Source organism: Schistocerca gregaria, unplaced genomic scaffold (assembly GCF_023897955.1).
Source record: "Schistocerca gregaria isolate iqSchGreg1 unplaced genomic scaffold, iqSchGreg1.2 ptg000169l, whole genome shotgun sequence".
Classification (NCBI taxonomy): domain Eukaryota; kingdom Metazoa; phylum Arthropoda; class Insecta; order Orthoptera; family Acrididae; genus Schistocerca; species Schistocerca gregaria.
Window position 1 is genome coordinate 14,071,246 of NW_026061724.1, and position 26,650 is coordinate 14,097,895.

At 26.6% G+C, this 26,650-nt stretch overlaps 1 long non-coding RNA gene across 1 annotated transcript; it reads right to left on the minus strand.

Moving 5' to 3' along the window:
* Positions 1-333: 333 nt before the first annotated feature.
* LOC126302187 (uncharacterized) lies at positions 334-25,222 on the minus strand. The gene is made up of 2 exons (XR_007553103.1): positions 24,540-25,222; positions 334-950 (listed from the first exon to the last, which is right to left on the minus strand). It is a non-coding gene; the product is annotated as an uncharacterized LOC126302187 (long non-coding RNA).
* Positions 25,223-26,650: the final 1,428 nt, after the last annotated feature.

Genomic DNA, 26,650 nt, shown 5'->3' on the forward strand with positions numbered 1-26,650 from the left:
AAGAAATCATTAAATTAAAAACAGGGGAAAAATAATAAAGTAGGTAATTAGATATAATAGGAATTGGCTGCTCCTTACAAATTAACTTAATAGCATCTCTAAATGGCTGAGGAATTCCAACAAAACCTACCTTATTTGGACCCTTTCGAATCTGAATATAACCTAAAACCTTACGCTCTAATAAAGTTAAAAAGGCAACAGTAATTAAAACACAAATAACCAGTAAAAGAAAATTCAAAATAAATATAAATAAATCATAAAGTATCAATACTATTTGTAGAAAAAATCTACATAAATGAATTCTAAATTCAACACATTAATCTGTCAAAATAGTAAATAAATTAATATTAATCAATATAACAAAAAATATTTTAACCATATGGTCCTTTCGTACTAATATGGATTAACAATCTTAGGATAGAAACCGACCTGGCTCACGCCGGTCTGAACTCAGATCATGTAAGAATTTAAAGGTCGAACAGACCTAATCATTGGGCTCCTGCACCCAAAATTTTTCTTAATCCAACATCGAGGTCGCAATCTGCTTTGTCGATATGAGCTCTCAAAAACAATTACGCTGTTATCCCTAAGGTAACTTAATCTTATGATCATAAATTATGGATCAAAATAACAAACATAAATAAATGATATAATAATGAAGAGTTTATCTATTCTTCATGTCACCCCAACAAAACATCATCATTAAATATAGAAAGACAAACAAAAAACTATATAAAAGTAAAATGTCATGCTCTATAGGGTCTTCTCGTCCTAAAGAAGAATTTAAGCCTTTTGACTCAAAAGTTAAATTCAAAAATTTATTAAGAGACAGTTGATTTCTCATCAAGCCATTCATTCCAGCCACTAATTAAGAGACTAATGATTATGCTACCTTTGCACGGTCAAAATACCGCGGCTCTTTAAAAATACACTCAGTGAGCAGGCCAGACCTCAAAATATAAACAAGAGGACATGTTTTTGATAAACAGGCGGAAATCAATTTTGCCTAGTTCCTTATTATAAGTTCACAAGGTAAAAATTTCATACAAATAAATATACTAATTTAATCATTATTACAAAAATTTTAAAATTAAATTAATAATCTTATTAAAAAACGTAAAATATTTATAAAATCAAAATAAAAAATAATGAACTAAAACGTAATCTTAAAGATAGCTGGTTTAAAGCTTACTATTATATTTCTATAAAATAAATTATAGGTTATTAACTTCAAAGCTTATCCCTTAAAGAATAAATAAGTTAATATTTTTACTTAAAAAATTAAATAAAAACAAATAACTTTAAAAAATTAAATTTTTTCTTAAGAAACTAGATATCTTGGGAAACGATTAACATCTCATTTCTATAAATAATTTAATAATAATTATGATACATTAACTATAAATTATTTATAAATCAACCCAAATCGAGACAAGTAAAATAAATACTAAAATTTTGATAAACCCTGATACAAAAGGTACAATAAATAAAATCTACTTAAAAAAATTTAAAATAATATTTCATAAAACACTTACATTACCAATAAACTATAATTTAAAAAATCAATTCTATAAAATATACTGAGACAAAAATACAATAAAATTATTTATATTAAATAATTAAATATACAAAAAATAAATATAATAAAATAAATAATCAAGATATCCTGATTTGCACAGAAAAATTTTCAGTGTAAATGAAACACTTTACTAATAAGTTATATCTTGAAACTCTTCCTAGATACACTTTCCAGTACATCTACTATGTTACGACTTATCTCATCTAAATTGAAGCTACTTTAAAATAAAATAGAATAATCAATAATGAGAGCGACGGGCGATGTGTACACATCTCAGAGCCAATATCAGTTAAATTAAATAAATTAAATTACTTTCAAATCCACCTTCATTGACAGTATTTCACTATCAAATCCGTTATAAACAAAAATCTATTGTAACCCACCTCCTCTTAACTATAAGCTGCACCTTGACCTGAAATATTTTATAATTATAAATCTTGAGAATTATAACTCTAAAAAGATTCTCTGATAACGGAGATATACAAACAAATAAATTAAGTAGAGTAAATCGTGTATTATCAATCATGGGGTAGGTTCCTCTGAATGGAATGAGATACCGCCAAATTCTTTGGGTTTAAAGACCTTAACTAATAGTACCCTGGTAAATATAATTAACATTTAAAATAATAGGGTATCTAATCCTAGTTTATTACTTAAATTTCACAGATTCATAAAAAGGGCCACAAATAAATTTTAACATTTCACCTTACAAATTTATATTTCAACCCTAATAATATAAACAACTGTTTTAACCAATAATATTCACTTGTATCAATCGTATAACCGCGGCTGCTGGCACGAATTATGCCGATACTAAATCAATTGCTAAATCCAAAATCACTTGATAATTAAATCAAATTACTGCAAAAAGAACATTTAGTCTAACAAAACTTACATATAATACAAAGAAAAAGTGAATAAACAAGCAAGAATAAAACTTTTAAAAATAAAAAATAAGAAAATTTTAAATCTATTAATTCAGGAAAAAATAAAAGATTCAAATATTTAAAGAAAAAAAAGAAAAAAACCACAAACATTAACAAAAAAAAGAAACGCCCCTATGTATGACCACAACAACTTCTCTATTATATATAATTAAAGATTAATATGGAACATGTATAACAATAAATGTATTATATTCTTTCTTATTTAATCTTTCACTAATAAATAAAGAAAGATTAAATAATATAATAAATATATGATTAGTATGGTTAATTCATCCAAATAATATAAATCTTAGCCATATAGGTAGGGCAATTGCAAATGTTAATGCTAAATGTCTTGTTCTAGTAAAAATATAAGGGAATAATCCTATGAAATTGTTAAATAATATTATAATAAAAATTGAGATGAAAATGAATGTTGTTCCATTAAATGATTTTGGTCCAAGAAGTGTTTTAAATTCATTATGTAAGTTTAAATTTAGTTTATTTCAGATAATGTTAATTCGTGATGGTGTAAGTCAAAATAATGATGGGATTAATAATAGTCCTAGAAATGTTCTAGTTCAATTTAATGATAAATTAAAGATGTTAGTTGATGGGTCAAATGTTGAGAATAGATTTGTTATCATTTTCAATTTAAGTTTTTTATTTCAATTGTTCCTTTTTCTGCTCTTTTAATAAGGTTAGGTTTAAATGAGAAGAAGTTTATTTGATTAAACAAGATTAATGTAGCTGAAAATATAATGAATAGTGAGAATCATATAAGAGGGGATATTTGAGGGATTTGGATATAATTTCCCCATCAGAAGTAGTCGTTAATTTACTATTATTTGGTTTAAGAGACCATTACTTACTTTCAGTCATCTGATGAATTTCAAGGTGTACTAATTTTTTTTAGTTACTTTAGATTGACACTCTAATGTTATTTATTTTAACTAACTCCTTAAATTATCTTAGATAATCACTTAATAAATAAATTTACTGAAGTTCTTTCAATTACAATTGGTATAAATCTGTGGTTTGCTCCACAGATTTCTGAGCATTGTCCAAAGAATAATCCAGGTCGATTTATTGTGAATGTTCCTTGATTTAACCGACCTGACGTTGCATCAATTTTAACCCCTAATGCAGGAACTGCTCATGAGTGTAGAACATCTGATGCTCTTGTTAATACTCGTACTTCTGTATTTATTGGTAGGATTGTTCGGTTATCTACATCTAGTAGTCGGAATCCATCATTTTCTAGGTCTTGTTCTGGTGTTATATAAGTGTCAAATTCTACGTCTATGAAGTCTGAATATTCATATCTTCAATATCATTGTCGTCCAATGGTTTTAATTGTAATTATTGCATCTACTGAATCATCAAGTAAATATAATAGTCGTAATGATGGAAGGGCAATAAAAATTAATGTAATTGCTGGTAAAGCTGTTCAGATTGTTTCAATTAAATGTCCATGAAGTATATTACGGTTAGTATAGGCAATAAATAATATATAACTTAGGGCATAACCTACAATTACTGTAATTAATAATAATACGACCATAGTATGATCATGAAAGAATGATAATTGCTCCATTAATGGTGAAGCTCCATCTTGAAGAGATAAATTTGATCATGTTGCCATTAATAAATATTTTCTAATAAAAGGTCAAACCTTTATTTGTAGAGCTTAAATCTACTGCACTAATCTGCCATATTAGAATCTAGAGATTAATGGTAATTCTGAGTAACTATGTTCTGCAGGAGGGTTATTTTGTAGTCATTCTGTTGATCTTCTTATGTTAGCTCTAAATATAATTGCTCGGTTTGTAATCATTCTTTCTCATATAATTACAATGAATATAATGATTCCTACAATAGAAATTGTAGACCCAATTCTTGATACTACGTTTCATGATGTATATGCGTCTGGGTAGTCAGGGTATCGTCGAGGTATTCCTGCTAATCCTAGGAAGTGTTGAGGAAAGAATGTTAAATTTACTCCAATGAATATAATTGTAAATTGGATTTTTAATCATGTATTATTTATAGTTAATCCTGTAAATAGTGGATATCATTGAATGACACCTCCTATAATTGCAAATACTGCTCCTATAGATAATACATAATGAAAGTGGGCTACTACATAATATGTATCATGTAATACAATATCAAGTGATGAATTTGCTAATACTAATCCTGTTAATCCACCAATTGTAAATAGGAAAATAAATCCTAGAGCTCATAATAATGGTGGATTGAACTTGAATTTAGTTCCATATAATGTAGCTAATCATCTAAATACCTTAATTCCTGTAGGTACAGCAATAATTATTGTTGCTGATGTAAAATATGCTCGTGTGTCAACATCCATTCCTACTGTAAATATATGATGTGCTCATACAATAAATCCTATTAGTCCAATTGATAGTATAGCATAAATTATACCTAATGTTCCAAATGATTCAATTTTTCCTCTTTCTTGACATACAATATGTGAAATAATTCCGAACCCCGGTAGAATTAAAATATAAACTTCTGGGTGTCCAAAGAATCAAAATAGATGTTGATATAGAATTGGGTCACCCCCTCCTGCAGGGTCAAAGAATGATGTATTTAAATTTCGATCTGTTAATAATATAGTAATAGCTCCTGCTAAAACTGGAAGTGAAAGAAGGAGAAGTAAAGCTGTAATAGCTACAGATCATACAAATAAAGGTGTTTGATCTAAGGTTATACTTTCTGATCGTATATTAATTGCTGTTGTAATGAAATTCACTGCACCAAGAATAGATGATACACCTGCTAATTGCAGTGAAAAAATAGCTAGATCTACAGATGCACCCCCGTGTGCAATAGCTCCTGCTAGAGGAGGGTAAACTGTTCATCCTGTACCAGCACCATTATCTACTATAGAAGATGTAAGAAGAAGGGTTAGTGAAGGTGGTAGTAATCAAAAACTTATATTATTTATTCGTGGAAATGCTATATCTGGTGCACCAATTATTAGTGGAACAAGTCAATTACCAAATCCACCAATTATAATAGGTATTACTATAAAGAAAATTATTACAAATGCGTGAGCTGTAATAATAACATTATAAATCTGGTCATCCCCAATTAGAGATCCGGGTTGGCCAAGTTCAGCACGAATAAGTATTCTTATTGATGTTCCTACTATTCCTGCTCATGCTCCAAATATGAAGTATAAAGTACCAATGTCCTTATGGTTTGTTGAGAATAATCATTTTTGCGGTAAGATGGCTGAATTTTAGGTGGTAGACTGTAAATCTACTTATGAGATGTTTTCTCTCTTATCATATTTAGGTCTTATATTCAATTATGATTCTAGACTGCAATTCTAGAGGTGTAAAATTTTACTAAGGCCTAAAAGATTATTCTTTTAATTATAACTTTGAAGGTTATTAGTTTGATTAACTTAAGTCCTTAGTATAATGAAATTAAGGTTGATGTTGAAATCAATCCTATTGTTGAAATTATTACTGTTATAGGAAGAATGATTCTTGATTTTTGGGACTTTATCTTTATAGATCACGAATTTTCTGTGTATGATATAATTAGAGCTGAGAATCTAATACGTATATAGTAGTAGAGTGTAATTGTAGTTAATACAACTATAATAGTTATAATAGTTGTTATATTGTTTTCTATTAATGATTGTATTACAATTCATTTTGGTAAGAATCCAAGGAATGGTGGTAGTCCACCTATAGATAATAAAGATAAGAATATTATGAATTTAATTTCGGTTTTTATATTTCTGGCTGAATAAATTTGATTTATGAAAAATAAATTTATTTGCTTAAATAATAAAACTATAATTAATCTTAATAGTGAGTAAATAATGAAGTATAGTTCTCAGATGTTTTCTCTGACTGTTAATGATCTAATTATTCAACCTAGATGTCTGATTGATGAATATGCTAAAAGTTGTCGTAAGGATGTTTGATTTAAACCTCCTATTGCCCCAATAATAATTCTTAAGATAATAATTGTTCAAATAAAAGTTCTTAATTGAATACAATAAGATAAGACCATTATTGGGGCGATTTTTTGTCATGTTATTAATGTTAAACAATTATTTCATCTTGATGCTCCTATAACTTCTGGAAATCAGAAATGGAAAGGTGCAGCTCCAATCTTTAATAATAGTCTAGATCTAATTATTATTGATGGGATAAATTCTGTTTCCCATCCCATGGGATATTTTATTTGAATCAGCAAAATTGAAAATAATAATATTGTCGATGCTATTGCTTGGACAATAAAATATTTAATTGATGATTCATTTATTATTATATTTTTATTTCCTGTTAGGAGCGGAATAAATGAAAGTAAGTTGATCTCAAGTCCTATTCAAACCCCAAATCAGGAATTTGATGAAATGGACAGGATCGTTCCTATCATTAATGTTGATAGGAAGAGAAGTTTTGTAGAGTTGTTGGTCATTAAAAAGGAGAGGATTGATACCTCTATAAATGGGGTATGAACCCATTATGTAATTTTAATGAAGGTAATTTTATTTACTTTATTTACCCTATCAAGGTAACCCTTTAATCAGGCACTTCATTTATTTAATATATAAATCGAAAGTTTTTTTTGAAATTCTTTTATGTATTATTTTGTTTAATTAGGATTAATTTATCCTGCTCATTTTTTTTTATATATATATATAATAAATAATTTTTATTAATATATTACATTTAATTGAAATTAAAGTATTATAAGTTCATCTTACCATTATCAATTGATTATTTTAATGCAATTATTTACCTAGGATTATAGCTACTTATGTTTTTAGCTTAAAATAGGTTATTATAATATAATATATATAATAATATGTAATTTAATATTTAATATTATTATAATTGGATATAATAAATAAAATTATTAATTTAAATATAAAATATTATAATTAATATAAATAATTATATTAATTATAATAATATAATTATGTAAATTATCTATAATTATATTATTTAACTAATATATATGAAAGTTAACTTAATATAAAAAAAAGAATTCATATTAATTACATATTATATTAAATTACATAATTGTATAAAATATATTTATTATATTATTTAATCTTTCTTTATTTATTAGTGAAAAGAAAGATTAAATAAGAAAGAATATAATACATTTGTTGCTATACATGTTCCATATTAATCTTTAATTATATATAATAGAGAAGTTGTTGTGGTCATACATAGGGGCGTTTCTTTTTTTCTTTGTTAATGTTTGTGGTTTTTTCTTTTTTTTCTTTAAATATTTGAATCTTTTATTTTTTCCTGAATTAATAGATTTAAAATTTTCTTATTTTTTATTTTTAAAAGTTTTATTCTTGCTTGTTTATTCACTTTTTCTTTGTATTATATGTAAGTTTTGTTAGACTAAATGTTCTTTTTGCAGTAATTTGATTTAATTATCAAGTGATTTTGGATTTAGCAATTGATTTAGTATCGGCATAATTCGTGCCAGCAGCCGCGGTTATACGATTGATACAAGTGAATATTATTGGTTAAAACAGTTGTTTATATTATTAGGGTTGAAATATAAATTTGTAATTTGAAATGTTAAAATTTATTTGTGGCCCTTTTTATGAATCTGCGAAATTTAAATAATAAACTAGGATTAGATACCCTATTATTTTAATTGTTAATTATATTTACCAGGGTACTATTAGTTAAGGTCTTTAAACCCAAAGAATTTGGCGGTATCTCATTCCATTCAGAGGAACCTACCCCATGATTGATAATACACGATTTACTCTACTTAATTTATTTGTTTGTATATCTCCGTTATCAGAGAATCCTTTTAGAGTTATAATTCTCAAGATTTATAATTATAAAATATTTCAGGTCAAGGTGCAGCTTATAGTTAAGAGGAGGTGGGTTACAATAGATTATTGTTTATAACGGATTTGATAGTAAAATACTGTTAATGAAGGTGGATTTGATAGTAATTTAATTTATTTAATTTAACTGATATTGGCTCTGAGATGTGTACACATCGCCCGTCGCTCTCATTATTGATTATTCTATTTTATTTTAAAGTAGCTTCAATTTAGATGAGATAAGTCGTAACATAGTAGATGTACTGGAAAGTGTATCTAGGAAGAGTTTCAAGATATAACTTATTAGTAAAGTGTTTCATTTACACTGAAAATTTTTCTGTGCAAATCAGGATATCTTGATTATTTATTTTATTATATTTATTTTTTGTTTATTTAATTATTTAATATAAATAATTTTATTGTATTTTTGTCTTAGTATATTTTATAAAATTGATTTTTTAAGTTATAGTTTATTGGTAATGTAAGTGTTTTATGAAATATTATTTTAAATTTTTTTAAGTAGATTTTATTTATTGTACCTTTTGTATCAGGGTTTATCAAAATTTTAGTATTTATTTTACTTGTCTCGATTTGGGTTGATTTATAAATAATTTATAGTTAATGTATCATAATTATTATTAAATTATTTATAGAAATGAGATGTTAATCGTTTCCCAAGATATCTAGTTTCTTAAGATAAAATTTAATTTTTTAAAGTTATTTGTTTTTATTTAATTTTTTAAGTAAAAATATTAACTTATTTATTCTTTAAGGGATAAGCTTTGAAGTTAATAACCTATAATTTATTTTATAGAAATATAATAGTAAGCTTTAAACCAGCTATCTTTAAGATTACGTTTTAGTTCATTATTTTTTATTTTGATTTTATAAATATTTTAGGTTTTTTATTAAGATTATTAATTTAATTTTAAAATTTTTGTAATAATGATAGAATTAGTATATTTATTTGTATGAAATTTTTACCTTGTGAACTTATTATAAGGAACTAGGCAAAATTGATTTCCGCCTGTTTATCAAAAACATGTCCTCTTGTTTATATTTTGAGGTCTGGCCTGCTCACTGAGCGTATTTTTAAAGAGCCGCGATATTTTGACTGTGCAAAGGTAGCATAATCATTAGTCTCTTAATTAGTGGCTGGAATGAATGGCTTGACGAGAAATCAACTGTCTCTTAATAAATTTTTGAATTTAACTTTTGAGTCAAAAGGCTTAAATTCTTCTTTAGGACGAGAAGACCCTATAGAGCTTGACATTTTACTTTTATATAGTTTTTTGTTTGTCTTTCTATATTTAATGATGATGTTTTGTTGGGGTGACATGAAGAATAGATAAACTCTTCATTATTATATCATTTATTTATGTTTGTTATTTTGATCCATAATTTATGATCATAAGATTAAGTTACCTTAGGGATAACAGCGTAATTGTTTTTGAGAGCTCATATCGACAAAGCAGATTGCGACCTCGATGTTGGATTAAGAAAAATTTTGGGTGCAGGAGCCCAATGATTAGGTCTGTTCGACCTTTAAATTCTTACATGATCTGAGTTCAGACCGGCGTGAGCCAGGTCGGTTTCTATCCTAAGATTGTTAATCCATATTAGTACGAAAGGACCATATGGTTAAAATATTTTTTGTTATATTGATTAATATTAATTTATTTACTATTTTGACAGATTAATGTATTGAATTTAGAATTCATTTATGTAGATTTTTTCTACAAATAGTATTGATACTTTATGATTTATTTATATTTATTTTGAATTTTCTTTTAATGGTTATTTGTGTTTTAATTAGTGTTGCCTTTTTAACTTTATTAGAGCGTAAGGTTTTAGGTTATATTCAGATTCGAAAGGGTCCAAATAAGGTAGGTTTTGTTGGAATTCCTCAGCCATTTAGAGATGCTATTAAGTTAATTTGTAAGGAGCAGCCAATTCCTATTATATCTAATTACCTACTTTATTATTTTTCCCCTGTTTTTAATTTAATGATTTCTTTAGCCGTTTGAGTAATTTTTCCTTATTTTACTTATATGTGTTCTTTTTCTTATGGATTTTTATTTTTTTTATGTTGTACTAGATTAGGTGTTTATACTGTTATAATTGCTGGTTGATCTTCTAATTCAAATTATTCATTATTAGGTTCTCGTCATTCTGTTGCTCAAACAATTTCTTATGAAGTTAGTTTAGCTTTAATTTTATTGTCTTTAATTTATTATATTTTCAGGATTTAATATTGAGTATGGTGCGGGTGGTTTTACTTTAATTTTTTTAGCTGAATATACTAGAATTGTCTTCATAAGAATGTTATTGGCTTTAATTTTTTGGGCGGTGATTTTTATTCTTTTATATTTTTTATTAAGCTTCCTATTATATCTTTTGGTTTTATTTGGGTTCGTGGAACATTACCACGGTTCCGTTATGATAAATTAATGTACTTAGCTTGAAATAGTTTTTTACCTTTATCTTTGAATTTTTTTATTTTCTTTGTTGGTTTAAAGATTTTATTTATCTCATTTGTTTAGTGAAATTTTTTGAGAAAAGTTAATAGAAGAGTTAAACTTCTAATTTTATGTTTTCAAAACATATGCTTTTCCTAAGCTAATTAACTTTATTCCTTAATTAATTTATCTCATGCGTTTGTGACATGGATAATAATTAAGAAATATGTGAAGTAAATAATTGTTAAGATTTGACCTGTTATAATGTAAGGTTCTTCAACAGGTCGTTTACCAATTCACGTTAGTAAGCATACAACAACTACTATAATTCAGAATAAAATTTGATTAATAGGGTAAAATTGAATGCCTCGGAATGGTGTTTTATTATAAAATGGTAAAATTATTAAGATTCTAATTGATAAAAATAATGCAATAACACCTCCTAACTTATTAGGGATAGATCGTAGAATTGCATATGCAAATAGGAAATATCATTCTGGTTGAATGTGAACTGGTGTTACTAATGGGTTGGCAGGTACAAAGTTATATGGATCTCCTAATAGGTAAGGATTAATTAAACATAGTATAATTAATAATGATGTTATTATTACAAATGTAATAGAATCCTTAAAGGTAAAGTATGGATGGAATGGAATTTTTTCAATATCTCCATTTAGTCCAAGAGGATTATTAGATCCTGTTTGGTGAAGAAAAAATAAATGAATTGCTGCTATAGCAGCAATAATAAATGGTAATACAAAATGGAATGTGAAGAATCGATTTAATGTTGCATTATCAACAGCGAATCCTCCTCATACTCATTGGACTAAATCTGTTCCTAAGTATGGGATTGCTGGTAATAAATTAGTAATTACTGTTGCACCTCAAAAAGATATTTGGCCTCAGGGTAAGACATATCCTATAAATGCAGTTGCTATAACTAAAAATAAAATCACTGTACCAATTATTCAGGTATGTATATATATATAAGATCCATAGTAAATTCCCCGTCCTACATGTAAGTAAATACAAAAAAAAAATATAGATGCTCCATTTGCGTGTAAAGTTCGGATAATTCAACCACTATTTACGTCTCGGCAGATGTGTACTACACTACTGAATGCTATTTCAATATTTGATGTATAATGTATAGCTAAAAATAGTCCAGTTACGATTTGAATTACCAAACATAACCCTAATAGGGATCCAAAATTTCATCAAAATGAAATATTTGTTGGGGCAGGTAAGTCAATTAAAGAGTTATTAATAATTTTAATTAAAGGATGTCTTAATCGTATGGGTTTATTCATTAGTAATTATCTTATTTTACGAATAGGTCCCTGATTAATATTGGTGATTTTAACAACTGCTAGTAGTGCTAAAAATAAATAAATTATTATTATTATTGTAATAATGAATGTTGTTCTATTATATAATTTTTCTAAAGATATTGTTATTTCTTGATAATTGATTGAATTATCAATATTTATAGTTTCGGTGTTTTTGAAAAAGAGTATAAATATAGATATATCTAGAATAATTAATATTAATATGATAAATACTCACATTATTAATGTAATAATTATAGTGATTGATTTAGGCTGAAATATTTCGTTTGATGCAATTCTTGTAATGTAAATAAATAATACTAGTAAACCACCAAGAAATGTTAAAAATAAAATATATGATAATCAATATCTTTCTATTATTGTTCCTGTTATTAATCCAACTAGGAAGGTTTGAAGGATAATAAAAAGCATTATTGATATTGGGTGTCTTAATTTAATAAAATTAATATTTATTACATTTGATAATGATATAATTATTATTTTGATCATTTCAGGGGTTAGTTTATTTAAAATACCGGTTTTGGGGACCGATGATGGAAGCTTTTCCACCTCTGAAGTTTTAAAAGTGGGGGCTGGACTTATTTCCGGTTTACAAGACCGGCGTTTTTTTTAAACTATTAAAACTAATGTTTATATTCTCTATTTTTACTTCTTTATTGATTTATTTTGCTGGTGTTTATGTTTTTTCTTCTAAACGTAAACATTTATTAATGGTTCTTTTGAGATTAGAATATATTGTTCTTTCTTTATTTATGTTAGTTATTGTTTTTCTTATTGAGTTTGATTATGATTATTTTTTTCCTGTTATTTTTTTAGTTTTTTCTGTTTGTGAGGGTGCTTTAGGTCTTTCTATTTTAGTTTCAATAATTCGTTCTCATGGTAATGATTTTTTTAATTCTTTTGGTTTATCTTTATGTTAAAGTATTTATTTATAACTATTTTTTTGATCCCTCTTTGTTTATTAAATAATTGTTGATGGTTGGTTCATTCTTTAATGTTTCTGTCGGGTTTTGTTTTTATAATTTGTGTTTATTCATATGCTGATTTGAATATAATTAGATATTATTTTGGTATTGATTATTTTTCTTTTAGTTTAATTTTACTTAGTTTTTGGATTTGTTCTTTAATAATCACTGCTAGAGGTACAGTTTATTTAAGTTCATATCATTCTAATTTTTTTGTTTTTATGGTTTTGATTTTAATAATTATGCTTTATTGTTCATTTGCTAGATTAAGTCTTCTTTCTTTTTATATTTTTTTTGAGGCTAGATTAGTTCCTACTTTACTTTTAATTTTGGGTTGGGGTTATCAACCTGAGCGTTTGCAGGCTGGTGTTTATTTAATTTTTTATACTTTGGTTGCTAGATCACCTTTATTATTAGTTTTATTTAAGGTTTATGATTTTTCTAATACTTTGTATTTTCCTTTATTGGTTGATTTTGGTTCTTATTATTTTATGTTTTATGTATTTATAATTTTGGCTTTTTTAGTTAAGATACCTATGTTTTTGGTTCATTTATGACTTCCTAAGGCTCATGTAGAGGCCCCTATTTCAGGTAGAATAATTCTTGCTGGTGTTTTATTAAAGTTAGGTGGTTATGGTATTTTTCGTGTTATAAAGGTTATTTCTTATTTGGGTTTAAAGTTTAATTATTTTTGATTGTCTTTAGGTTTATCTGGGGGTGTTATTGTAAGATTTATTTGTTTTCGTCAGGTTGATTTAAAGTCTTTAATTGCATATTCTTCTGTTGCTCATATAAGAATGGTTATTGGTAGATTGATGACGATGAATTGATGAGGTTGTGTAGGTTCTCTTTCTCTAATGGTTGGTCATGGTTTATGTTCTTCTGGTTTATTTTGTTTATCTAATATTATGTATTATCTATAGGAACAGTATTTGCAATTATAGGAGGTGTCATTCAATGATATCCACTATTTACAGGATTAACTATAAATAATACATGATTAAAAATCCAATTTACAATTATATTCATTGGAGTAAATTTAACATTCTTTCCTCAACACTTCCTAGGATTAGCAGGAATACCTCGACGATACTCTGACTACCCAGACGCATATACATCATGAAACGTAGTATCAAGAATTGGGTCTACAATTTCTATTGTAGGAATCATTATATTCATTGTAATTATATGAGAAAGAATGATTACAAACCGAGCAATTATATTTAGAGCTAACATAAGAAGATCAACAGAATGACTACAAAATAACCCTCCTGCAGAACATAGTTACTCAGAATTACCATTAATCTCTAGATTCTAATATGGCAGATTAGTGCAGTAGATTTAAGCTCTACAAATAAAGGTTTGACCTTTTATTAGAAAATATTTATTAATGGCAACATGATCAAATTTATCTCTTCAAGATGGAGCTTCACCATTAATGGAGCAATTATCATTCTTTCATGATCATACTATGGTTGTATTATTATTAATTACAGTAATTGTAGGTTATGCCCTAAGTTATATATTATTTATTGCCTATACTAACCGTAATATACTTCATGGACATTTAATTGAAACAATCTGAACAGCTTTACCAGCAATTACATTAATTTTTATTGCCCTTCCATCATTACGACTATTATATTTACTTGATGATTCAGTAGATGCAATAATTACAATTAAAACCATTGGACGACAATGATATTGAAGATATGAATATTCAGACTTCATAGACGTAGAATTTGACACTTATATAACACCAGAACAAGACCTAGAAAATGATGGATTCCGACTACTAGATGTAGATAACCGAACAATCCTACCAATAAATACAGAAGTACGAGTATTAACAAGAGCATCAGATGTTCTACACTCATGAGCAGTTCCTGCATTAGGGGTTAAAATTGATGCAACGCCAGGTCGGTTAAATCAAGGAACATTCACAATAAATCGACCTGGATTATTCTTTGGACAATGCTCAGAAATCTGTGGAGCAAACCACAGATTTATACCAATTGTAATTGAAAGAACTTCAGTAAATTTATTTATTAAATGATTATCTAAGATAATTTAAGGAGTTAGTTAAAATAAATAACATTAGAGTGTCAATCTAAAGTAACTAAAAAAAATTAGTACACCTCGAAATTCATCAGATGACTGAAAGTAAGTAATGGTCTCTTAAACCAAATAATAGTAAAATAACGACTACTTCTGATGGGGAAATTATATCCAAATCCCTCAAATATCCCCTCTTATATGATTCTCACTATTCATTATATTTTCAGCTACATTAATCTTGTTTAATCAAATAAACTTCTTCTCATTTAAACCTAACCTTATTAAAAGAGCAGAAAAAGGAACAATTGAAATAAAAAACTTAAATTGAAAATGATAACAAATCTATTCTCAACATTTGACCCATCAACTAACATCTTTAATTTATCATTAAATTGAACTAGAACATTTCTAGGACTATTATTAATCCCATCACTATTTTGACTTACACCATCACGAATTAACATTATCTGAAATAAACTAAATTTAACCTTACATAATGAATTTAAAACACTTCTTGGACCAAAATCATTTAATGGAACAACATTCATTTTCATCTCAATTTTTATTATAATATTATTTAACAATTTCATAGGATTATTCCCTTATATTTTTACTAGAACAAGACATTTAGCATTAACATTTGCAATTGCCCTACCTATATGGCTAAGATTTATATTATTTGGATGAATTAACCATACTAATCATATATTTACACACCTTGTACCACAAGGTACACCGCCTGCATTAATATCATTTATAGTACTAATTGAAACAATTAGTAATGTTATTCGACCAGGTACATTAGCAGTACGGTTGGCAGCAAATATAATTGCAGGACACTTATTATTAACCTTATTAGGAAACACAGGACCATCTATAGCAATAAACTTAATCTCATTACTAATTATTGGACAAATACTTCTATTAATTCTAGAATCAGCAGTAGCAATAATTCAAGCCTATGTTTTCTCAATTCTAAGAACTCTATATTCTAGAGAAGTATAATAAACCTATGTTAACAACTCACTCAAACCACCCATTCCACTTAGTAGACTATAGACCTTGACCATTAACAGGAGCAATTGGAGCAATAGTCCTAGTATCAGGACTAGCATAATGATTCCACCTATTTAATATTAACTTATTCATAATTGGATTTGGAATTACCCTACTAACTATAATTCAATGATGACAAGATGTAGTACGAGAAGGAACATATCAAGGATTACATACAGGATTTGTATCAATTGGATTACGATGAGGAATAATTTTATTTATTGCATCAGAGGTATTATTTTTCGTTTCTTTTTTTTGAGCATTCTTTAGAAGAAGATTAGCACCAACAATTGAACTAGGAATACTATGACCTCCAATAGGAATTCAACCCTTTAACCCTATACAAATTCCATTACTTAATACAGCTATTCGTTTAGCATCAGGAGTAACAGTAACATGAGCACATCATAGTTTAATGGAATCTAATCATACTCAAGCACTACAAGGATTATTCTTCACAGTGTTATTAGGACTATACTTTACAATACTTCAAGCATATGAATATTGAGAAGCACCTTTTACCATTGCAGATGCAGTTTATGGATCAACATTCTTTGTTGCAACAGGATTCCATGGTTTACACGTAATTATTGGAACAATCTTTTTATCAACATGTCTACTTCGACACTCAATAAATCAATTTTCACCAAGACATGATACTGACACTTCGTAGATGTAGTATGATTATTCTTATATATCTCTATTTATTGATGAGGTAGATAATTGTTTTTCTAGTATAAATAGTACATTTGACTTCCAATCAGAAAGCTTGATATAAATCAAGAAAAACAATTCTAATTCTATCAACAAGAGTTTTCATTAGATTTATTATTCTAATAATTGTTATAATCCTGGCAACAACACTATCAAAAAAATTAATTAATGATCGAGAAAAAAGATCACCATTTGAATGTGGGTTTGATCCAAAAAGATCAGCACGAATACCATTCTCAATACGATTCTTCCTAATCGCAGTAATCTTTTTAATTTTTGATGTAGAAATTGCACTAATTCTACAATTGTAATTATTTTTAAAACTTCAGACATTATAATCTGAACAGTATCAACAATATTTTTTATTCTAGTTCTATTAGGAGGACTATACCATGAATGAAACCAAGGAGCATTACAATGAGCAGAATAAAGGGTTGTAGTTAAATATAACATTTGGGTTGCATTCAAAAGGTATTGATATTATCAATCAACCTTAAATAGAATAAGAAGCGTAATATTGCAGTCAGTTTCGACCTGGAAGATTGGTATGTACTACCCTTATTCTTATTAATTGAAGCCAAAAAGAGGCGTATTACTGTTAATAATATAATTGAACTATAATAGTTCCAATTAAGGAAATGTAAAGCCAATATGAAAGCTGCTAACTTTTTATATTAGCGGTTAAACTCCGTTAACATTTCTAAAATTTATATAGTTTAAATAAAACATTACATTTTCACTGTAAAAATAATATATCTATATTTATAAATACTTAAAAGTAAAAATACTTCCTTAACATCTTCAGTGTCACGCTCTAATTATAAGCTATTTAAGTAAACGAAAAACAATATTACCAAAATAAATATTCAAAAAATAAAAGTTAAAAGATAAATCTTGAAATTAGAATCATATCAACCTTGAATATAACCAATTAAATAAATAAATAATCTATATAAACCTTGACCACCAAGTAATTCACCTCAACCATAATCAAATGACTTAGATGAATAATAACCTATTTTTAAAGGAATATATCTAATAAACTTAGTTGAAAGAAAAGGTATAAATCATATAGAACCAGCAAATCTAACAAAAGAAAGTATACTTAAAGAAAATAAATTATGAGAAAAATCAAAATTAGAAATAAGATAACCTAAATAAGCACCTAAAATAACAACTGTAATAGTTAAAAACTTTAAATAATAAGGTAAAGCAATCACATGAGGAATAGGAAAAATTAATCAAGATAAAAGACTACCACCAAAAACAGCAACAAACAATAGACCAATTATTCCAAATGAAATATAATAACCCTTATCATCAAAAGAAAATCTAGAATAAAAATTATTATCACCAGATATTGAATAATAAAACAAACGAAAAGAATAAGAAGCAGTTAAACCAGTAGAAAAAAAATAAAGAAAAAAAATTAAACAATTAATTCATCTTAAACAAACCATCTCAAGAATTAAATCCTTTGAATAAAATCCCGCTAAAAAAGGTATTCCACACAAAGATAAACTAGAAACATTAAAACAAACTGATGTTAAAGGTATGAAATTAACAATTGATCCTATAAAACGAATATCCTGAGAATCCTTCAAATTATGAATTATTGAACCTGCACATATAAATAATAATGCCTTAAATAAAGCATGAGCCAATAAATGAAAAAATGCAAGCTTTGGATAACCTATAGCCAAAATTCTTATTATTAAACCAAGTTGTCTTAAAGTAGAAAGAGCAATAATCTTCTTTAAATCAAACTCAAAATTAGCGCCCAATCCAGCCATAAATATAGTTATACAACCAATTAAAAGTAAAAATCAACCACAATTATAAGTATCCAATATTGGTCTAAAACGAATTAATAAATAAACACCAGCAGTAACAAGAGTAGAAGAATGAACTAAAGCAGAAACAGGAGTAGGAGCTGCTATAGCAGCAGGAAGTCATGAAGAGAAAGGAATCTGAGCTCTCTTAGTTATAGCTGCTAAAACAATTAATATAGTAATGAGCTTTATTTCAAAAGAATTAGAAATAAAATCATAATAATAAATATAATTTCAACCACCAAAATTTAACATTCATGCAATAGAAATTAAAATAGCAACATCACCAATACGATTAGAAAGTGCAGTTAATATACCAGCACTATAAGATTTTACATTTTGATAATAAATAACCAAACAATAAGAAACTAAACCTAAACCATCTCAACCTAATAAAATTCTAATTAAATTAGGACTAATAATTAAAAAACCTATAGAAAGAATAAATATTAAAACAATAATAATGAAACGATTTATATTCTTTTCACCAGATATATAATCCTCTCTATAATAAATAACCAAAGAAGAAATATATATAACAAAAGATATAAAAATAAGAGATATTCAATCCAAAATTAAAGTTATAACAACTATAGAACCATTTAAATTGAAAAGCTCTCACTCAACAAAAACTCTATAATCAATTATTAAATAATAAATACCTAAAATAAAAATTATAGTTCTCGACATAAACAAAGAAAAAAAACTCAAAGAACAAATAGAAAATAAATTCACGGCCTAAGATGAAAAACTTCATATCATTGATTCCACAAAACAATATTTTTAATTAAAATACTTAAGCAAACTAAACAAAGAAATATTCACCCTTTAAACAGAGAATATTTAAAGGCAATCAATGTAAAAGTAAAAGATGATATTCACGAAAATAACCAAGAGAACAAGTATAAACACCAGAATAATAATTCCCATGCTGAGAATAAGAATATATATACAAAGTATAAACAGCTCTAAAAAAAAGATAAAAAAATCAAAGCAAAGAATCTAAAAGAAGATCAAGATATAATTCTATTTAATAATCTAATTTCACCTACCAAATTTAAAGAAGGAGGAGCAGCCATATTTGATGATCTTAAAAGAAATCATCATAAAGCCATTCTTGGCATCAAATTAATTATACCCTTGTTAATTAATAATCTTCGTCTACCTAAACGTTCATAAATAATATTAGATAAACAAAATAAACCAGAAGAACATAAACCATGACCAACCATTAGAGAAAGAGAACCTACACAACCTCATCAATTCATAGTCATCAATCCACCAATAACCATTCTTATATGAGCAACAGAAGAATATGCAATTAAAGACTTTAAATCAACCTGACGAAAACAAATAAATCTTACAATAACACCCCCAGATAAACCTAAAGACAATCAAAAATAATTAAACTTTAAACCCAAATAAGAAATAACCTTTATAACACGAAAAATACCATAACCACCTAACTTTAATAAAACACGAGCAAGAATTATTCTACCTGAAATAGGGGCCTCTACATGAGCCTTAGGAAGTCATAAATGAACCAAAAACATAGGTATCTTAACTAAAAAAGCCAAAATTATAAATACATAAAACATAAAATAATAAGAACCAAAATCAACCAATAAAGGAAAATATAAAGTATTAGAAAAATCATAAACCTTAAATAAAACTAATAATAAAGGTAATCTAGCAACCAAAGTATAAAAAATTAAATAAACACCAGCCTGCAAACGCTCAGGTTGATAACCCCAACCCAAAATTAAAAGTAAAGAAGGAACTAATCTAGCCTAAAAAAAAATATAAAAAGAAAGAAGACTTAATCTAGCAAATGAACAATACCCGACAGAAACATTAAAGAATGAACCAACCATCAACAATTATTTAATAAACAAAGAGGGATCAAAAAAATAGTTATAAATAAATACTTTAACATAAAGATAAACCAAAAGGATTAAAAAAATCATTACCATGAGAACGAATTATTGAAACTAAAATAGAAAGACCTAAAGCACCCTCACAAACAGAAAAAACCAAAAAAATAACAGGAAAAAAATAAAAATAATCAAACTCAATAAGAAAAACAATAACTAACATAAATAAAGAAAGAACAATATATTCTAATCTCAAAAGAACCATTAATAAATGTTTACATTTAGAAGAAAAAACATAAACACCAGCAAAATAAATCAATAAAGAAGTAAAAATAGAGAATATAAACATTAGTTTTAATAGTTTAAAAAAAACGCCGGTCTTGTAAACCGGAAATAAGTCCAGCCCCCACTTTTAAAACTTCAGAGGTGGAAAAGCTTCCATCATCGGTCTCCAAAACCGGTATTTTAAATAAACTAACCCCTGAAATGATCAAAATAATAATTATATCATTATCAAATGTAATAAATATTAATTTTATTAAATTAAGACACCCAATATCAATAATGCTTTTTATTAGCCTTCAAACCTTCCTAGTTGGATTAATAAAAGGAACAATAATAGAAAGATATTGATTATCATATATTTTATTTTTAACATTTCTTGGTGGTATACTAGTATTATTTATTTACATTACAAGAATTGCATCAAACGAAATATTTCAGCCTAAATCAATCACTATAATTATTACATTAATAATGTGAGTATTTATCATATTAATATTAATTATTCTAGATATATCTATATTTATAGACTTTTTCAAAAACACCGAAACTATAAATATTGATAATTCAATCAATTATCAAGAAATAACAATATCTTTAGAAAAATTATATAATAGACCAACATTCATTATTACAATAATAATAATAATTTATTTATTTTTAGCACTACTAGCAGTTGTTAAAATCACCAATATTAATCAGGGACCTATTCGTAAAATAAGATAATTACTAATGAATAAACCCTTACGATTAAGACATCCTTTAATTAAAATTATTAATAACTCTTTAATTGACTTACCTGCCCCAACAAATATTTCATTTTGATGAAATTTTGGATCCCTATTAGGGTTATGTTTGGTGATTCAAATCGTAACTGGACTATTTTTAGCTATACATTATACATCAAATATTGAAATAGCATTCAGTAGTGTAGTACACATCTGCCGAGACGTAAATAATGGTTGAATTATCCGAACCTTACACGCAAATGGAGCATCTATATTTTTTATTTGTATTTACTTACATGTAGGACGGGGAATTTACTATGGATCTTATATATATATACATACCTGAATAATTGGTACAGTGATTTTATTTTTAGTTATAGCAACTGCATTTATAGGATATGTCTTACCCTGAGGCCAAATATCTTTTTGAGGTACAACAGTAATTACTAATTTATTATCAGCAATCCCATACTTAGGAACAGATTTAGTCCAATGAGTATGAGGAGGATTCGCTGTTGATAATGCAACATTAAATCGATTCTTCACATTCCATTTTGTATTACCATTTATTATTGCTGCTATAGCAGCAATTCATTTATTTTTTCTTCACCAAACAGGATCTAATAATCCTCTTGGACTAAATGGAGATATTGAAAAAATTCCATTCCATCCATACTTTACCTTTAAGGATTCTATTACATTTGTAATAATAACATCATTATTAATTATACTATGTTTAATTAATCCTTACCTATTAGGAGATCCAGATAACTTTGTACCTGCCAACCCATTAGTAACACCAGTTCACATTCAACCAGAATGATATTTCCTATTTGCATATGCAATTCTACGATCTATCCCTAATAAGTTAGGAGGTGTTATTGCATTATTTTTATCAATTAGAATCTTAATAATTTTACCATTTTATAATAAAACACCATTCTGAGGCATTCAATTTTACCCTATTAATCAAATTTTATTCTGAATTATAGTAGTTGTTGTATGCTTACTAACGTGAATTGGTAAACGACCTGTTGAAGAACCTTATATTATAACAGGTCAAATCTTAACAATTATTTACTTCACATATTTCTTAATTAATGTCCATGTCGCAAACGCATGAGATAAATTAATTAAGGAATAAAGTTAATTAGCTTAGGAAAAGCATATGTTTTGAAAACATAAAATTAGAAGTTTAACTCTTCTATTAACTTTTCTCAAAAGATTTCACTAAACAAATGAGATAAATAAAAACTTTAAACCAACAAAGAAAATAAAAAAATTCAAAGATAAAGGTAAAAAACTTTTTCAAGCTAAGTACATTAATTTATCATAACGGAACCGTGGTAATGTTCCACGAACCCAAATAAAACCAAAAGATGTAATAGCAAGCTTAATTAAAAATATAAAAGAATAAAAATCACCGCCCAAAAAAATTAAAGCCAATAACATTCTTATGAAGACAATTCTAGTATATTCAGCTAAAAAAATTAAAGTAAAACCACCCGCACCATACTCAATATTAAATCCTGAAACTAACTCAGATTCCCCTTCAGCAAAATCAAAAGGAGTACGATTAGTTTCAGCTAAGCAAGAAGCAAAACAAGCTAAAGCTAAAGGAAAAGAAATAATAATAAATCAACAATAAAGCTGATAGTTTATAAAATCAAACATATTAAAACTACCAATTAAAATAATTAAAGACAATGAAATTAAAGCTAAACTAACTTCATAAGAAATTGTTTGAGCAACAGAACGAAGAGAACCTAATAATGAATAATTTGAATTAGAAGATTAACCAGCAATTATAACAGTATAAACACCTAATCTAGTACAACATAAAAAAAATAAAAATCCATAAGAAAAAGAACACATATAAGTTAAATAAGGAAAAATTACTCAAACGGCTAAAGAAATCATTAAATTAAAAACAGGGGAAAAATAATAAAGTAGGTAATTAGATATAATAGGAATTGGCTGCTCCTTACAAATTAACTTAATAGCATCTCTAAATGGCTGAGGAATTCCAACAAAACCTACCTTATTTGGACCCTTTCGAATCTGAATATAACCTAAAACCTTACGCTCTAATAAAGTTAAAAAGACAACACTAATTAAAACACAAATAACCAATAAAAGAAAATTCAAAATAAATATAAATAAATCATAAAGTATCAATACTATTTGTAGAAAAAATCTACATAAATGAATTCTAAATTCAACACATTAATCTGTCAAAATAGTAAATAAATTAATATTAATCAATATAACAAAAAATATTTTAACCATATGGTCCTTTCGTACTAATATGGATTAACAATCTTAGGATAGAAACCGACCTGGCTCACGCCGGTCTGAACTCAGATCATGTAAGAATTTAAAGGTCGAACAGACCTAATCATTGGGCTCCTGCACCCAAAATTTTTCTTAATCCAACATCGAGGTCGCAATCTGCTTTGTCGATATGAGCTCTCAAAAACAATTACGCTGTTATCCCTAAGGTAACTTAATCTTATGATCATAAATTATGGATCAAAATAACAAACATAAATAAATGATATAATAATGAAGAGTTTATCTATTCTTCATGTCACCCCAACAAAACATCATCATTAAATATAGAAAGACAAACAAAAAACTATATAAAAGTAAAATGTCAAGCTCTATAGGGTCTTCTCGTCCTAAAGAAGAATTTAAGCCTTTTGACTCAAAAGTTAAATTCAAAAATTTATTAAGAGACAGTTGATTTCTCGTCAAGCCATTCATTCCAGCCACTAATTAAGAGACTAATGATTATGCTACCTTTGCACGGTCAAAATACCGCGGCTCTTTAAAAATACGCTCAGTGAGCAGGACAGACCTCAAAATATAAACAAGAGGACATGTTTTTGATAAACAGGCGGAAATCAATTTTGCCTAGTTCCTTATAATAAGTTCACAAGCTAAAAATTTCATACAAAAAAATATACTAATTCTATCATTATTACAAAAATTTTAAAATTAAATTAATAATCTTAATAAAAAACCTAAAATATTTATAAAATCAAAATAAAAAATAATGAACTAAAACGTAATCTTAAAGATAGCTGGTTTAAACCTTACTATTATATTTCTATAATATAAATTATAGGTTATTAACTTCAAAGCTTATCCCTTAAAGAATAAATAAGTTAATATTTTTACTTAAAAAATTAAATAAAAACAAATAACTTTAAAAAATTAAATTTTTTCTTAAGAAACTAGATATCTTGGGAAACGATTAACATCTCATTTCTATAAATAATTTAATAATAATTATGATACATTAACTATAAATTATTTATAAATCAACCCAAATCGAGACAAGTAAAATAAATACTAAAATTTTGATAAACCCTGATACAAAAGGTACAATAAATAAAATCTACTTAAAAAAATTTAAAATAATATTTCATAAAACACTTACATTACCAATAAACTATAATTTAAAAAATCAATTCTATAAAATATACTAAGACAAAAATACAATAAAATTATTTATATTAAATAATTAAATAAACAATAAATAAATATAATAAAATAAATAATCAAGATATCCTGATTTGCACAGAAAAATTTTCAGTGTAAATGAAACACTTTACTAATAAGTTATATCTTGAAACTCTTCCTAGATACACTTTCCAGTACATCTACTATGTTACGACTTATCTCATCTAAATTGAAGCTACTTTAAAATAAAATAGAATAATCAATAATGAGAGCGACGGGCGATGTGTACACATCTCAGAGCCAATATCAGTTAAATTAAATAAATTAAATTACTATCAAATCCACCTTCATTAACAGTATTTCACTATCAAATCCGTTATAAACAAAAATCTATTGTAACCCACCTCCTCTTAACCATAAGCTGCACCTTGACCTGAAATATTTTATAATTATAAATCTTGAGAATTATAACTCTAAAAAGATTCTCTGATAACAGAGATATACAAACAAATAAATGAAGTAGAGTAAATCGTGTATTATCAATCATGGGGTAGGTTCCTCTGAATGGAATGAGATACCGCCAAATTCTTTGGGTTTAAAGACCTTAACTAATAGTACCCTGGTAAATATAATTAACATTTAAAATAATAGGGTATCTAATCCTAGTTTATTATTTAAATTTCACAGATTCATAAAAAGGGCCACAAATAAATTTTAACATTTCACCTTACAAATTTATATTTCAACCCTAATAATATAAACAACTGTTTTAACCAATAATATTCACTTGTATCAATCGTATAACCGCGGCTGCTGGCACGAATTATGCCGATACTAAATCAATTGCTAAATCCAAAATCACTTGATAATTAAATCAAATTACTGCAAAAAGAACATTTAGTCTAACAAAACTTACATATAATACAAAGAAAAAGTGAATAAACAAGCAAGAATAAAACTTTTATAAATAAAAAATAAGAAAATTTTAAATCTATTTATTCAGGAAAAAATAAAAGATTCAAATATTTAAAGAAAAAAAAAGAAAAAAAACCACAAATATTAACAAAAAAAAAAGAAACGCCCCTATGTATGACCACAACAACTTGTTGCTATAACTAAAAATAAAATCACTGTACCAATTATTCAGGTTTGAATATATATATAAGATCCATAGTAAATTCCCCGTCCTACATGTAAGTAAATACAAATAAAAAATATAGTTGCTCCATTTCCGTGTAAGGTTCGGATAATTCAACCATTATTTACGTCTCGGCAGATGTGTACTACACTACTGAATGCTATTTCAATATTTGATGTATAATGTATAGCTAAAAATAGTCCAGTTACGATTTGAATTACCAAACATAACCCTAATAGGGATCCAAAATTTCATCAAAATGAAATATTTGTTGGGGCAGGTAAGTCAATTAAAGAGTTATTAATAATTTTAATTAAAGGATGTCTTAATCGTAAGGGTTTATTCATTAGTAATTATCTTATTTT